A 13,683-nucleotide genomic window follows, 5' to 3' on the forward strand; every position below is an offset into this window, starting at 1 on the left:
CACTATCCATAACACTCTTTCCTCCTCTCTCCCCACATTACTCATACCATACAAAATCATTTCATACGTCACTTTCTCTATTCCAGTCAATCCCTTCACCATCTTTTCTATTCTCTTCCATACTTTCCTGGCAAATATACATTCCCAAAATACATGCACCACTCTCTCAATTCTACCACACCCCACCCTTGGGCACACTTCACTATCCACCAATCTGCTCCTCCTCTGAAACTCCCTTGTAGGCAAACAACCATGCACACTCATCCATGCAATATCCTTTTGCCTATTATCCAAACATTTACAAGCAACATTCTTCCATACCTTTTCACATTTTACCATATTCAACCCCCCAATTCCTTCCAACTCCTCCCTCCCTTCCAAAACTTTCATCACCTTCCTACTTTCACCCCATTTTTCTCATGTAACTTCTTGCAATTCATACCATCTTATGCATCTCTCAATTCTTACATAAAACCATGGCGTATTAAAACATACTGGCTTCCTCAAATCCACCTCATACGACTTAAATCTCCACAACACTCCCACCCCCCAACCATACCTCACCATACATCCCATTAAATTCTCTCTCCCTCTTAACCTCACAAACATACTTATGTACTTTATCACTAAAAATCTTTCAATATTCACCATTCCTTTCCCACCATTCGCCACACTCTTCATCACTTTCTCTCTCTGCAATTTCTCCATCTTTAATGACCAGAAAAACACGTAACACATTCTTATCACTTGCTTCAGAACCCTATCCGGGGCTGGAAAAACATAATATAAAAATAACAAAATAGTCAGCAAGACTGTTCTAACAATTAACACCTTCCCTTCTAAGGACAAAGTCCTTAAAGACAAAATTCAACTTTTTTCTTTACTCTCACCAACACATCTTGCCAACTTTCCCTTCCATACAAATCCTTATCAAACTTGACACCCAAGACCATTACACCTCCTTCACATAACTTCCAGTCACAGTGTTCAATTTCCCTCCAATCACCAAACAATTTACATTCACCTTTCTTCATATTCACACTAAACCCACTTGCCAAACAAAAAATCGCTATCAACAACTTAACTCTTTAAAAGCCCTGCCATACTACTACACACCACAGTCACATTGCCCATATATCCAATAACCTTTAGACTCCTCCCACCACTTCCAGGCACCTCCACCCCTTAACACATTTATCTCTTACTAAGATCCTTAGCAATGGCTCAATCACACAAACAAAAAGCACAGGAAAGAACGGACACCCCTGCTTTACACCAGATCCAATACATATCTCCATCAACCACCCATTTACCAATACCCTAATCACCATCCCCTTATATAAAGCATTTACCCACCTAATCAACCTCCCTGGCATCCCCATTCTTTGCAACACTTTAAACATAAAATCATGTGAAACTCTATTGTAAGCTTTTTCAAAATCTACCACCAACACAGACACCTCCTGCTTTGTTTCTTTGCATAGCCATAATACATCCCTCAGACTTACCAAACTTTCAACAATTGATCTTCCAGACACAGCACACACCTGTTCTTCCCCAACCAATTTTTCCACCACCATTCGTAACCTATTGGCCAATACTTAAGCCCCAATCTTATAGTCTATGTTCAACAAGGATATTGGTCTCCAGTTTTTCAAATCCCTCCCTTTTCTTATACAATAAGAAAATAACACTCTACCATTGATCCAGACATTTTTCCTTCCTCTAACACTCTCTCAACCACCTCACACACATAATCTCTGATCACATTCCAAAATTTGCAATAGAATTCTACAGGCAAACCATCAGTCGTCTTACCTTTCTTCATGCCTTTTATACATTCATCCACCTCCTCTTTTCTCACATTTTCACCTAACATTTCCTTATCTTTCATACCCAGACATTCCATCACCTGCTTTAATACTTCACCTTCAACTCTTTCATCCCTTTCCTTCTCAGTAAACAAATTAGCATAGAACCCCCAAACTTCTTCACACATCCTCTTAATCCCATTCACCTCACACTCACTTTCATCCAACACCCCAGACAACTCTACTTTTCCATCATAAACTTTTTTAAAGAAATAACACATACTTTTCTCATCCTTCTCCTTCACCACCATCTTTGCTTGTGCCACAATCTCTATCCCCTTTTCTTCCAGGAACACCCTCTATTTCTCCCTTGCTTCCACCAGCTCATTTCCAACATTCTCTCCCCGTGAAAAACACTTTAGTCCTCACTTTCACCCTCTCCCACCACTCAATCACACTCTTAAAATCAGTCCTCCTCCTTTTTAGCTTCTCAAACAACACAAACACAACATGCTCATTCTGAACACCTTCATCTTTCAACAGCTCCACATTCAACTTCCATACTCCTTTCCCATAAGTCACCTCTGATTTTATAATCACCATACACTCAATTCTGCCATGGCCTGCGAAAGGCTCTCCCTGGATTGCATAAGATCCAACACCTACATTTTTGGACAAGAGGCAAAAATCAGTTTTGGATTGCAGACCACCCTGATTTATCCACACCACCACCATCACCAACACCGCCTCCACCCCCACATCTATCCCCCCCATGAAAAATACAATTAAAATCACCCAAAACAATAGTAGGATCCCTTCCACCCAAAAATAATTTCATTTTACAAAATAATTCCACCCTCCCTTTCTTATCTGTAGGTGTGTACACACAAAACAACTTAAACACAACAGCCTTATACTCACAAACCACCAAAAGACACTTCCTGCAGGTTTGCTACCTGACCAGTGCTTACATAGGAGAAGTCTGAATCAATCGCCACCTCTGACTCCTGCGACACCGTGCTGCCTGAAAAGCCGCCTATATCCTGGGAGGGAGGAATAGGTATCACAATCTCCATTTTGCGCTTCAAGGAGGGCTGCCCCACTTCCATCTCCTCTATCACTTCTTCCACCTTATCCGAAGCCCCCTTTTCACCATCAGCATCAACGGGGGAGGGACCCGACTCACCCTCCACAGACTAGAAAGATGTTTTTCGCACTATCCCATCCTCAGGAAGCCTCACAGCTCCTTCATTGGAGTTTCTGGAGCATCCTGGCGCATCCCCACATCGGCATATGACAGTGTCCTATTTCCTGCGCCCTTCTCACCTTCAACCTCTTTTGAAAATAATTCTGTCGATCTGACCTCCGACACCTATGGACACTGTCTGGCCAGATGTAGCCCACACACACAGATATGGCAGCTCTTACCAATTGGACACTCACCAGCCCCATGGCTGGATTTGTAACAATTCTGGCACACCTGCCCATTTTCGCACAGGTCTTTTGTGTGGCCTGAAGAAAAACACTGCCTGCAGAACAATGGTTGCCCAGGGTACCACAAGTATCCCCTATTGCACCCAATTGGGAAGGCTTGGGGGGAAATTGTATGTCATCTACTTCCCCCGGGCTCACCCTAAACATGACCCATGACCATTGAAGGTTCCCAGGACATTTGTCAGCTTCACACCAACAGATACAGATTCACAATAACGCAGCAAAAAGGCCCGAATCTCTTCATTCCATACAAATGGGTTAAACATTTGTACAGTCAGAGGTACTAGCGTTTTGGTCTTACTAGACAGGAATGTGATCCACTGCAAAATCTCCTCTGCCTTTTTCTCGCCCTTTCGCAGCAAACATGTTTGCAAGTCTTCCGTTTTCCAGAAAGTAACGTCATACAGTCCAGTGGTTGGGAAACATTGAATGCAGAAAATGCTCTCTATTGCCATGCCGAAAAAGTCCTCACTCAACTCCTTCTCAATTAACTGACATTCTCTCACCTAGGCTTGACCACGGCCAGCCTCAATGTATTTGTCGCATCTGAAGCTCCTGCTACCATCGCCTACACCCACCAAACCCACTGCCAGCCACAAGGGAAGGTAGGGAAAAGCAATCACTCTCATACCCACCAGGTGGCGTCCCTCCCAATAGCAGCATAGGGTGCACCCGAAGGAAACACCCCAAGGCCGAGAGGGAGTGGCACCGGTCATTACCTATGGCCAAGGTCAGGTATAAGTACACTGACGTTAGTCAAAAGGCCGAGAAGGCCCTCATTTCCTTGGCACTATAATTGATCCACATGTTACATGTTTGTTTGTACACCATATGCTTTGTTTGTGTCGGCTAGTGGTTATCATATACTCTACGATGACAACTACTCACTTGATACCACTAGTGCTTCAGCTCATACATAGATACATCCATTTCCTAATATTTCCAGTAGCTGGACATTCTTCCATGATTCTTATTATTTTTCTATTGTTTATTTTCTCTTGCTCTACCTTATTTTTATTTTCCCAAATGACATATGTACCATTATCATTATTATCATCTAGAATTTTTGTATACACATTTTCAAAAATATGGAATCACCTGTTTATGTATAAACATTTCTATTTGTACATTATTATTATTATAATACAGGATTTATATAGCGCCAACAGTTTGCGCAGCGCTTTACAAAATGAAGGTAGACATTACAGTTACAATACAATTAGGTACAAGAGGAAACAGAGGGCCCTGCTTGTTAGAGCTTACAATCTAGGAGGAAGGGTTGAGTAATAGAAAAGGTAATAGCTGTGGGGGATGAGCTGATGGAGAAAATAAATGGCAGTTTATTATTAGAAGCAGGATTGGCTTCTTTAAAGAGAAAGGTTTTCAGGGATCATCTAAAGGTGGATAGATTAAGAGATAGCTGGACATATTGGGGTAGGGAGTTCCGTAGGATGGGAGAAGCTCAAGAGAAGTCCTAGAGTCGAGCATCGGAGGAGGTGACACAGGAACTAGAGAGTAGAAGGTCTTGGGAAGATCAAAGAGAGCTGTTTGATTGATATTTTGAGACCAGGTTGGTGATGTAGCTGGGGGGCAGAGTTGTGGATGGTTTTGTAAGTTGTTTGAATTTTATCCATTGGGCGAGTGGAAGGATTGGCAGAGAGGGGTAGCAGACACTGAACAGTTGGTAAGGTGGATAAATCTGGCAGCAGTATTCATGATGTACATATCTATTTATTTATTCATACAGGACCCTTATGGTCTCTAAGTTATAGTGCATAGTGAGATATGTTGGAAACATTCCTCAGCGATTTTGGTCCATATTGACATGATAGCATCATACAGTTGCTGCAGATTTGTCGGTTGCACATCCATGATGTAAATCTTCCGTTCCACAACATCCCAAAGGTGCTCTGTTGGATTGAGATCTGTTGACTGGGGAGGTCATTGGAGTACAGTGAACTCATTGTCATGTTCAAGAAACACGTTTGAGATGATCTGCGCTTTGTGACATGGGACATTATCCTGCTGGAAGTAGCCATCAGAAGATGGGTACACTATAGTCATAAAGAGATGGACATGGTCAGCAACAATACTCAGGAAGGCCATGGTGTTTAAACGATGCTCAACTGGTACTAAGGGGCACAAGTTGTGCCACGAAAATATCCACCACACCATTACACCACCACCACCAGCCTGAACCATTAATACAAGGCAGGATGGACCCATGCTTTCATGTTGTTTACCCCAAATTCTGACCCTACCATCTGAATGTTTCACCTGAAATCTAGACTCATCAGACCAGGCAACATTTTTCTAATCTTCTGTTTTCCAATTTTGGTGAGCCTGTGTGAATTGCAGCCTCCATTTCCTGTTCTTAGCTGACAGGACTGGCACCGGGTGCAGTCTTCTGCTGCTGTAACCCATCTGCTTCAAGGTTCGACGTGCACTCTGGTATTCTGCATACTTTGGTTGTAACGAGTGGTTATTTGAGTTACTGTTGCCTTTCGATCATCTCAAACCAGTCTGTATGAGCGGTGACATTATAAGTGCATGGGAAATGCAATGTGCGATAATCAGATTTGCTGTGATACACTTCTCATTCCTGCACAAGTGCCAATCATAGAGTTCATCAGGTCCAATATTTTTCACTATAGTGGTCCTCATAGTAAATTATTATGGGGCAGCAAGTATCTTTTAAGCCCAACTTAACTTTAGACTATAAACATTCTAGGTGCTTCAAAACAAAAGGTGTGCAAAGTCCTACAGTTTTTTTTTGCATTAGAAAACAGTCACAGCCTGAGTAGAAAAGCCTGTCCCCTGCCAGCATGATGTAGAGAAGAAAACTGGTCTGTGTGTGGAATCAGTGGCCTCTCTGCAGAGGTCTGCCACACTTTTTGCTGAGCTAGCGCAGTGAACAAAGATCATATTCCCTGCTAATTCCAGAGTTCTATTTCTAAATCAACAGGGGGCGTGTCAAACCTCTGCAGAGAGACCACTACTTTCACACAGAGAACAAATGTCCTTCTCTGCAGCATACTGGTAGGGAATGTGTTGTTGTACGCAGGCCATGGCTGCTTTCTAAAAAAAAATATATATATAAGACGTTGCACATCTTTTGAGGTTGCACAAATGTGTTTAGCTGATTTAAACTGAAAGCGGCATGAAACCCCAAAATGTAATATAATCCTTAGATGTGGTGGCTGCTTTAGTTTTCTTTTTTAGGCTTTTTCCCCTCTGTTTTCACATGGCGATCTGGTCAGTTAGAGTGCCCCCACTCTGGATGAATGAGCACATGGGGCACTTCTGGACAGCAGTATTGTCAGTTTGGGGGGAGGACAGTGTTAGATGTGTAGCACCCTCCTAGTCAGCTAGGGGGAGCTCTAGTTCCAATTGTTAGTTAGAGGCTGAGTAGCAGCTAGCAAGCTCAAATTTTGGTCATATCTGAGAGGCTCTGCAGACCAGCTCTCTGGGATTTCCCCCTTCTCTAGAACATTAGAGAGAGATCTAGAGTCAGTGGGCGGAGGTGAGGAGTGGCTGGTCTGTACTCTTGGAGGATCCTAGCCAATCCCTAACAGGAGGCTGGGCAAGGGGCCAGGACAGCCTTTAAGAGTAACCTAATTAGAGTAATTAGAGGAGAATTAGGGTGCAAGTAGAGAAAGTGAAGCTGGAGAGCAGGGGCCTGGGGGGGGGGAGGGGCAGAAGGGAGAGGGGCCTCCAGGCAGGGACCTTGGAAGGAGGAAAGTTTGCAACTTCACTCCCCCCGAGAGAGGACCACCTGTGCGTCAGGGAAGGAGCAGCCCAGCTAGAAGGCCTGGTAGCAGTTACCAACCCACCAGAAACACAGAAGGACTGAGTAAGTAGACCTGCACCCCCTAGGCCAGATAGGGGAAGGAGAACTCTGGTGGGAAACCTCAGGACTGTCTTACTTTAACTTGGCAGGCACTGGATCCCCTGCTCAGGGATTTCCCTCAGATAGCTGGATGAGAGGAGGATTCATCTGGGGTGGTACTAAATGAGACGCTGGCTAGCTCTCCGAGAAGAGGATTTTGCTGTAAAAACTTGTATATAGTTCCAGGAAGTTGTCCTCTGTTTCACAGTTCCATTGGGCATCCCCTACACCCCTAACCCTATCCCATATCAATTCCCCTTATAAAACTTCAAAGAAAGGTCAAGGACTGGTTACTATCTCCTGGATGCAAGTCTGTGTGAAACATTCATGTTGCCTGGTTGTGCAGGACTATAGCGGGACCCAAACTTCAATGACTCCTAAGGTGGTAGGGTAGAGATTGTATTAGCAGATGTAGATACACAAACAAATTGAAGCCAAACTCCAGCTAACATTTAAGCAGTTACAGCAAACAGTTTGTTCCTTTTGGTTTAAAGGTTTTACATAAATAACTAAAAGCTGATCATTGCAAGCACCCCTGTCAGTGTTAAATGGCTTGTCTCATCTCTGTAACTGATACATTCTGCTGGAGAGCCTGTTTTCTTGAAAAACAACAGACTTACTGGTCAGGTCACCAGGTGAAAATAGAAAAGAACAAAAAGCCTAAAAAAGAAAACTAATGCAGCCACCACATCTAAGTATTGATAAGCTGCAATATAATAAAGGTTTGCTTTTGGGTCCACTTACTCTTAACGTATGCACCGTCTGTCAAACTTGCCCATTGGGATCAATGAGGCCGTACCACACCCACGAGCCAACGTAGTGGCAGCACGGTCCTGCAGTGTACATTTGCCACTCAGCAATTTAAAAAAAACAAGTGTTAGGAGGCAGTAGCACCTCCTGAAGGCCTGCAGACACTGCTATTCAGAGTGTGGTAAGAATTACTGCCTGTCTAAAAAAAATGTTACAGGAAATAAGCAAAGTTCTTTAACTGTGTTTTTATTAAAACAAACTATGCATTCCACAGTATGTCATAATTTACAGCTGGAATGATCAATATGTAGATACTGCTGCAGCTCAAAATGGAAAACCAATAAAAAGTGCACACAAACTGACATAGTCAGGGGAATACAATAAAGCAGATTTAGAATCCACCCATTGCCATCTGCTGTCAATTGCAGGCAAGATGCGGAGCTAGACTCAGAGTTCCCCATCAGGCTCCGCCCACCTGACCACTCATATTCATGGGTGTTGGGTGGGCGGACCCTGATGGGTAACTCCGAGACTATAATAACAAACATCTGATGGCCGCACATCTAGTAAAATCACCTTTATTTTTTCTTACACATTCCACAAGTATGACTCCAGCTAACACGTTTCACGCTCCAATAACGCTTAGTCAGAGCTCTAAATGCTAGTGGAGCGTGAAACGCGTTAGCTGGAGTCATACTTGTGGAATGTATAAGAAGAAATAAAGGTGATTGTACTTGATGTGCGGCCATTGGATGTTTGTATATTGGAGTCTGCTGCGGACAGGGCTAGCACCTGGGATTTAGTGTGTGCATGGTACTGGAAGAGGGGACCGACCTGGAGAGGTGTTTTTTGTTTTTTCAGCTCTGAGACTAGTTTCCTATCAGGTCCACATTGCCTGTGATTGACAGTAGTTCCAAAGCCACTGTTGGATTAACCCACTGTGGTGTTTTGTTTATCAACACCAAACTGGACCTTTGTTCCCCAAAATCCTCGGCCATGTGGCTGACAAGTGCAGTGCCAAGCAGATAGGGAGGGTGGGAGTGAGCACACTGAGGAAAGAGTGTCCAATGCGGAAGTAGGCAAGTGCAGGTTATCCTCCATCCAGTAGGTGGTGCTGTGCCACTATACAGATGGAGTGGAGTCTTTAGATAGAATTGCTCCTTCAGAGGCTCCGTAGATGTCCGATTGCACGCTGCAACTTAGGTGACCTCTGGCAGCCATGCTTGTGTGGGACCTTCTAAATTAGGGTGCCAGCATCATGCCTGTAGCAAGGAGAGGGACAGAGACCCCGCTTGTTAGGAAAAATGGGAGGTTCTTGTACAAGTAGGCTCAGTACAGGGACATTGTCTGTGTAAAGTGGACATTCTGATATCCAGACCAGTGAAATGGGGCTCCCCTTAGCAGCATCAGAGTGGTGTCTCAGTACACCGCAAACCACCACCCCTCCATCGGAAGCCATCCTCCAGTAATATAGGCCTGAGCCTGTGATATGTAGCCAACTGCTATATTGCTATACTGTATACATACCGACTGCTCCATTGCTATACTGTATAAATACCCACTGTTCTATTGCTATACTGTATAAATACCCACTGCTCCATTGCTATACTGTATAAATATCCACTGTTCTATTGCTATACTGTACAACTACCCACTGCTCCATTGCTATACTGTATAAATACCCACTGCTCCATTGCTATACTGTATATATACCCACTGTTCTATTGCTATACTGTAGAACTACCCACTGCTCCATTGCTATACTGTACAACTACCCACTGTTCTATTGCTATACTGTAGAACTACCCACTGCTCCATTGCTATACTGTACAACTACCCACTGCTCCATTGCTATACTGTATAAATACCCACTGCTCCATTGCTATACTGTACAACTACCCACTGCTCCATTGCTATACTGTATAAATACCCACTGTTCTATTGCTATACTGTACAACTACCCACTGCTCCATTGCTATACTGTATAAATACCCACTGTTGTATTGCTATACTGTACAACTACCCACTGCTCTATTGCTATACTGTACAACTACCCACTGCTCCATTGCTATACTGTATAAATACCCACTGTTCTATTGCTATACTGTACAACTACCCACTGCTCCATTGCTATACTGTATATATACCCACTGTTGTATTGCTATACTGTACAACTACCCACTGCTCTATTGCCTGAATATCAGTCGTCATGCACACTTGACGTTTTTACAGCGCCTGTTTTTGGCTTTTGACGTTTTTTTCTACGGCCAGCATGTTATCCTATGTGTTCATGCACACATAGGCTGCAATCAACGTTTTTTTGCTGAAAACTAGTGGGTTTCTAGAGTAGTTTTTTATCTGCAAAAATGCTCTAACGCTGAAAAACGCAGCAAACCAGCATTTTTGGACTTTTTTTGACCAAAAATAAAAAAAAAATTTTTGGTAAAAAAAAAAAGCTAAAAACGCAAACACGGGAAAACGCAGGAAAATGCTGCTAATCGTGGCAAAACTTAAAAAAAAAACGGAAAAACTCACGTTTTTAACATGACTTTACACAACCAGCGCTACCAGCGTTATCAAAATGTCCCGTGTGCATGGAGCCTTAGTGTCTATAGAAGCTGTCTTTATTTAGACTTGGTTCATACCAATGCGTTTTTTTAGTGCTTTTTGCATAAATGCACTACAGTCCATTTAACATGGTTTCCTAGGGGACACATTCACATATATGCTTTTTTGGGCAGCTGCGTTTTTTTGAAAAGGGTCAGGGACTCTTTTTAAATGCAAAAAGCAGTGGTTTTGCTACAATAGAGTTCAATGGAGACACTGCTGAAAGGCATGTAGTGCGTTTTTGCTGCGTTTTGTGGTTTTATTCTGCCCAGGAACAGAAACATTTCCCCTTCAGCAAAAAACAAAAACAAAACGGTGAAAAAAAAATGCAAAACGCTGTAAAAAGGTGGCAAAAAAGCATGTGTAAAAATGCAAAAACATTGCAAAAAGGATCAAAAGCAAACTGCATTTGTGTGAACCAGGCCTTACTGTTGCCAACCTAAGTATAATATACAAGATCAATTACTAGGACTGTGTGTGATCTCTCCAGGACCAGGTACCCCAACCCTAGGCTCCGCCCACATGGACACTCCTTCCCCAGTGCAGACATGGACATTTTCTTGTACCTGTTTCTGAGAGGTACATGGATTGGGTACAAGATAGGCGCTGCTCCCTCACAGAATTCTAAAGGGCGTCTGCAAAAGCCTTTATGAATCCCTCAGTGTGAGTTTACTTTTCTATTCTAATTGAAGTTCTCCTTTAAAAAAAATGAAGACTGAGTATCTGCCAACATCTCAGATGTTTCTTAAGATATAAAATCAGCTGAAATGTCTGACACCCAAATGCCTCAGTGCATACTAAAGAGGTTTTATTGCTGAGCGATGTAAAACTAATGCACCTGTCCTGCTCTTGAAGGAACTCACATGGGATGATTAAGATGCCTGTGTAAGACAGCATGTTTCCGGCTGTGTAATGCCTGCATTTTAATATTTCTTCCTCTCTCTTCTGAGAAACAGCTTAACCCTGTGCTCCACTGATGCTGACAACAGTAACAAGGCATTATTATTATTATTATGTTGTTATTTTATGTCAAAAATTAATAACAAAAGTAATGGAAAATACTTGAATACAAAATAATAATAATACAATTTTTTATTTTAAATCACAAATTAATAACAAATAAGTAGAAAAAACTTGAACTTGTAATAAGATTAATAATATAGTTTTATTATTATTATTATTTTTAAGGCACAAATTATTATTAAATAAAAATCAATACAAAACACCTAAAGCTAAAAAGTAAAAAATACCTGAAACTTTAAATAATAATATCAATAATAATAATAATAATAATAATGTACAAATAAATAACGAGGTAAAGAAAATATTTAAAATAGTAACCCCAAATTGAACCCTAGTATTAGCAAATAATATATGAGTTAATATTCAATATAAATAGATTTATTGTAAATTAAATATGAAATTATATTGAAATATGAATTATTATTATTGTTACCTTTTGTCAGCTACAATAAAATAATGCACAAAAGAATACAAATAAATATAACTTGCAAAAAAAATGTAACTAAACCAAAAAAAGTACAAAAAAATAACAATACTAATAATATACGAAATTCCACCCAAAGATTGTTTTCTTTTCTTAGCATAGAGTCATAGAACCGGCAGTATCGGTGTGTGCAGTATGTTGATGCTCACTCATAGTCCAGTGAGCAGGAAGGTGTCATAGGCAACTGCAGAGTTGTTTTAGTAAATAGTGTTGTTACTTGACTAGCAATGTGTGGTAGGGGTGTGTGAACCTCAAAAGTGGCTTAGCAGAGCTACAAATATTAAAAGGTAAAATAGTGTTGTATAAGCTTTTAAACTGCATAAGTAGCTGGAGATTTACTTTTTTGAACAGCTCTGAACAATAAACTAATTTATTAAAGTAGTAACGGTAACCAGGAAATACTAAAGGAAAAAAAGTAACAGTCCTCCTGCACTGCCAAATGGATGTAATCCCCACCAAGTGGCCGCAGACACCTAACTATACTCCCAATAGTGAAAGCAAAAAATGAATGATGGATTGGTGCTGCGCTACTCAGTGCATAGATAAATAAACAATAAACATATAAATGTAATGAAGTATTAAGATGAAAATAAAAATAAAATATACCCTATCCCCAAATGTAAAGATGAAAAAGTGCTAAAACAGCAACAAGTGTAAAAACTTGCCCAGAAATAAGTATTGTAAGCAATAAATCATCCACATAGCCACAAAGTGTAATCAGATGATCAGTGATAAACAAGTGAAAGAGTGATCAACAAATATAAATAAATAAATTAATTAATTCATTAAAAATGAACAAAACGTGACATAGTAAATAAGTCCCAGAATGAATATAATAGTCCCAAAAACAACAGACACAGTGAATCTTCAGCACAAGCCATGAGACATCCAGTGGTTAATGCAAACAAACAATCATCCACCAGCTAGCGTGCGCGCTCACCTACAGACTGCAACCCGCCAGGGGTCAAAAGGCATAAAACACTCAAACGATGATTTCAATAAGAGTTGACCTCAGTAGTAAACAAACAAGGACTCCTCTCTGGTGAAAATGGTAAGCCCTCAAAGGTGAAACTGAGATGTCATTAGAAGGATATAGCCATAGATCTCTTTCACCTCCAATATCCCCACATGGAACATTAAACAAGAAAACTTCCCATAGTGTAGTAAGTTAAAAGATTTATTGTAAAAAATACAATAACTACTCACATTAAAAATTGGAGTCCACAGACCCATACAGGCAAAAGCACTGCAACAAACTGCAGACAGGTATATGTGGTTGGGAGTACCAAGATGGCAGTTGCCATCTGTACTGGAAATGACGTCACCACGCTTCCATCCTACGCGTTACGTCACAAGTCACATGACTTCCTCAGAGCTCGCAGCCCCTGACGGTGGGTGACCCTGGTGGGTCGCAGTCTGAAGGTGAGTGTGTACGCTAGCTAGTGCAGGATTGTTTGTTTACAGTGACCACTGGATGTCTCACGGCTTTTGCAGAAGATTCACTGTGTCTGTTGTTTTTGGGACTATTATATTCATTCTGGGACTTATTTACTGTGTCACGTTTTGTTAATTTTTCATATATTTAATTATTCATATATATATTTGTTGATCACTCATTCACTTGT

General features: G+C 41.4%; 1 long non-coding RNA gene across 1 annotated transcript in view; it reads left to right on the top strand.

Annotated features, from left to right (window-relative positions):
• Window positions 1-13,683, top strand: part of LOC149474189 (uncharacterized) — a 65,078-nt gene that overhangs the window by 12,525 nt on the left and 38,870 nt on the right. Inside the window, exon 2 of the long non-coding RNA XR_016311689.1 lies at window positions 3,816-3,910. This is a non-coding gene — a long non-coding RNA (uncharacterized LOC149474189). The remainder of the gene's footprint in view (window positions 1-3,815; window positions 3,911-13,683) is intronic.

Source organism: Staurois parvus, unplaced genomic scaffold (genome assembly GCF_062004578.1).
Source record: "Staurois parvus isolate SC_StPar_1 unplaced genomic scaffold, SC_StPar_1.0 ptg000010l, whole genome shotgun sequence".
NCBI classification, from domain to species: domain Eukaryota; kingdom Metazoa; phylum Chordata; class Amphibia; order Anura; family Ranidae; genus Staurois; species Staurois parvus.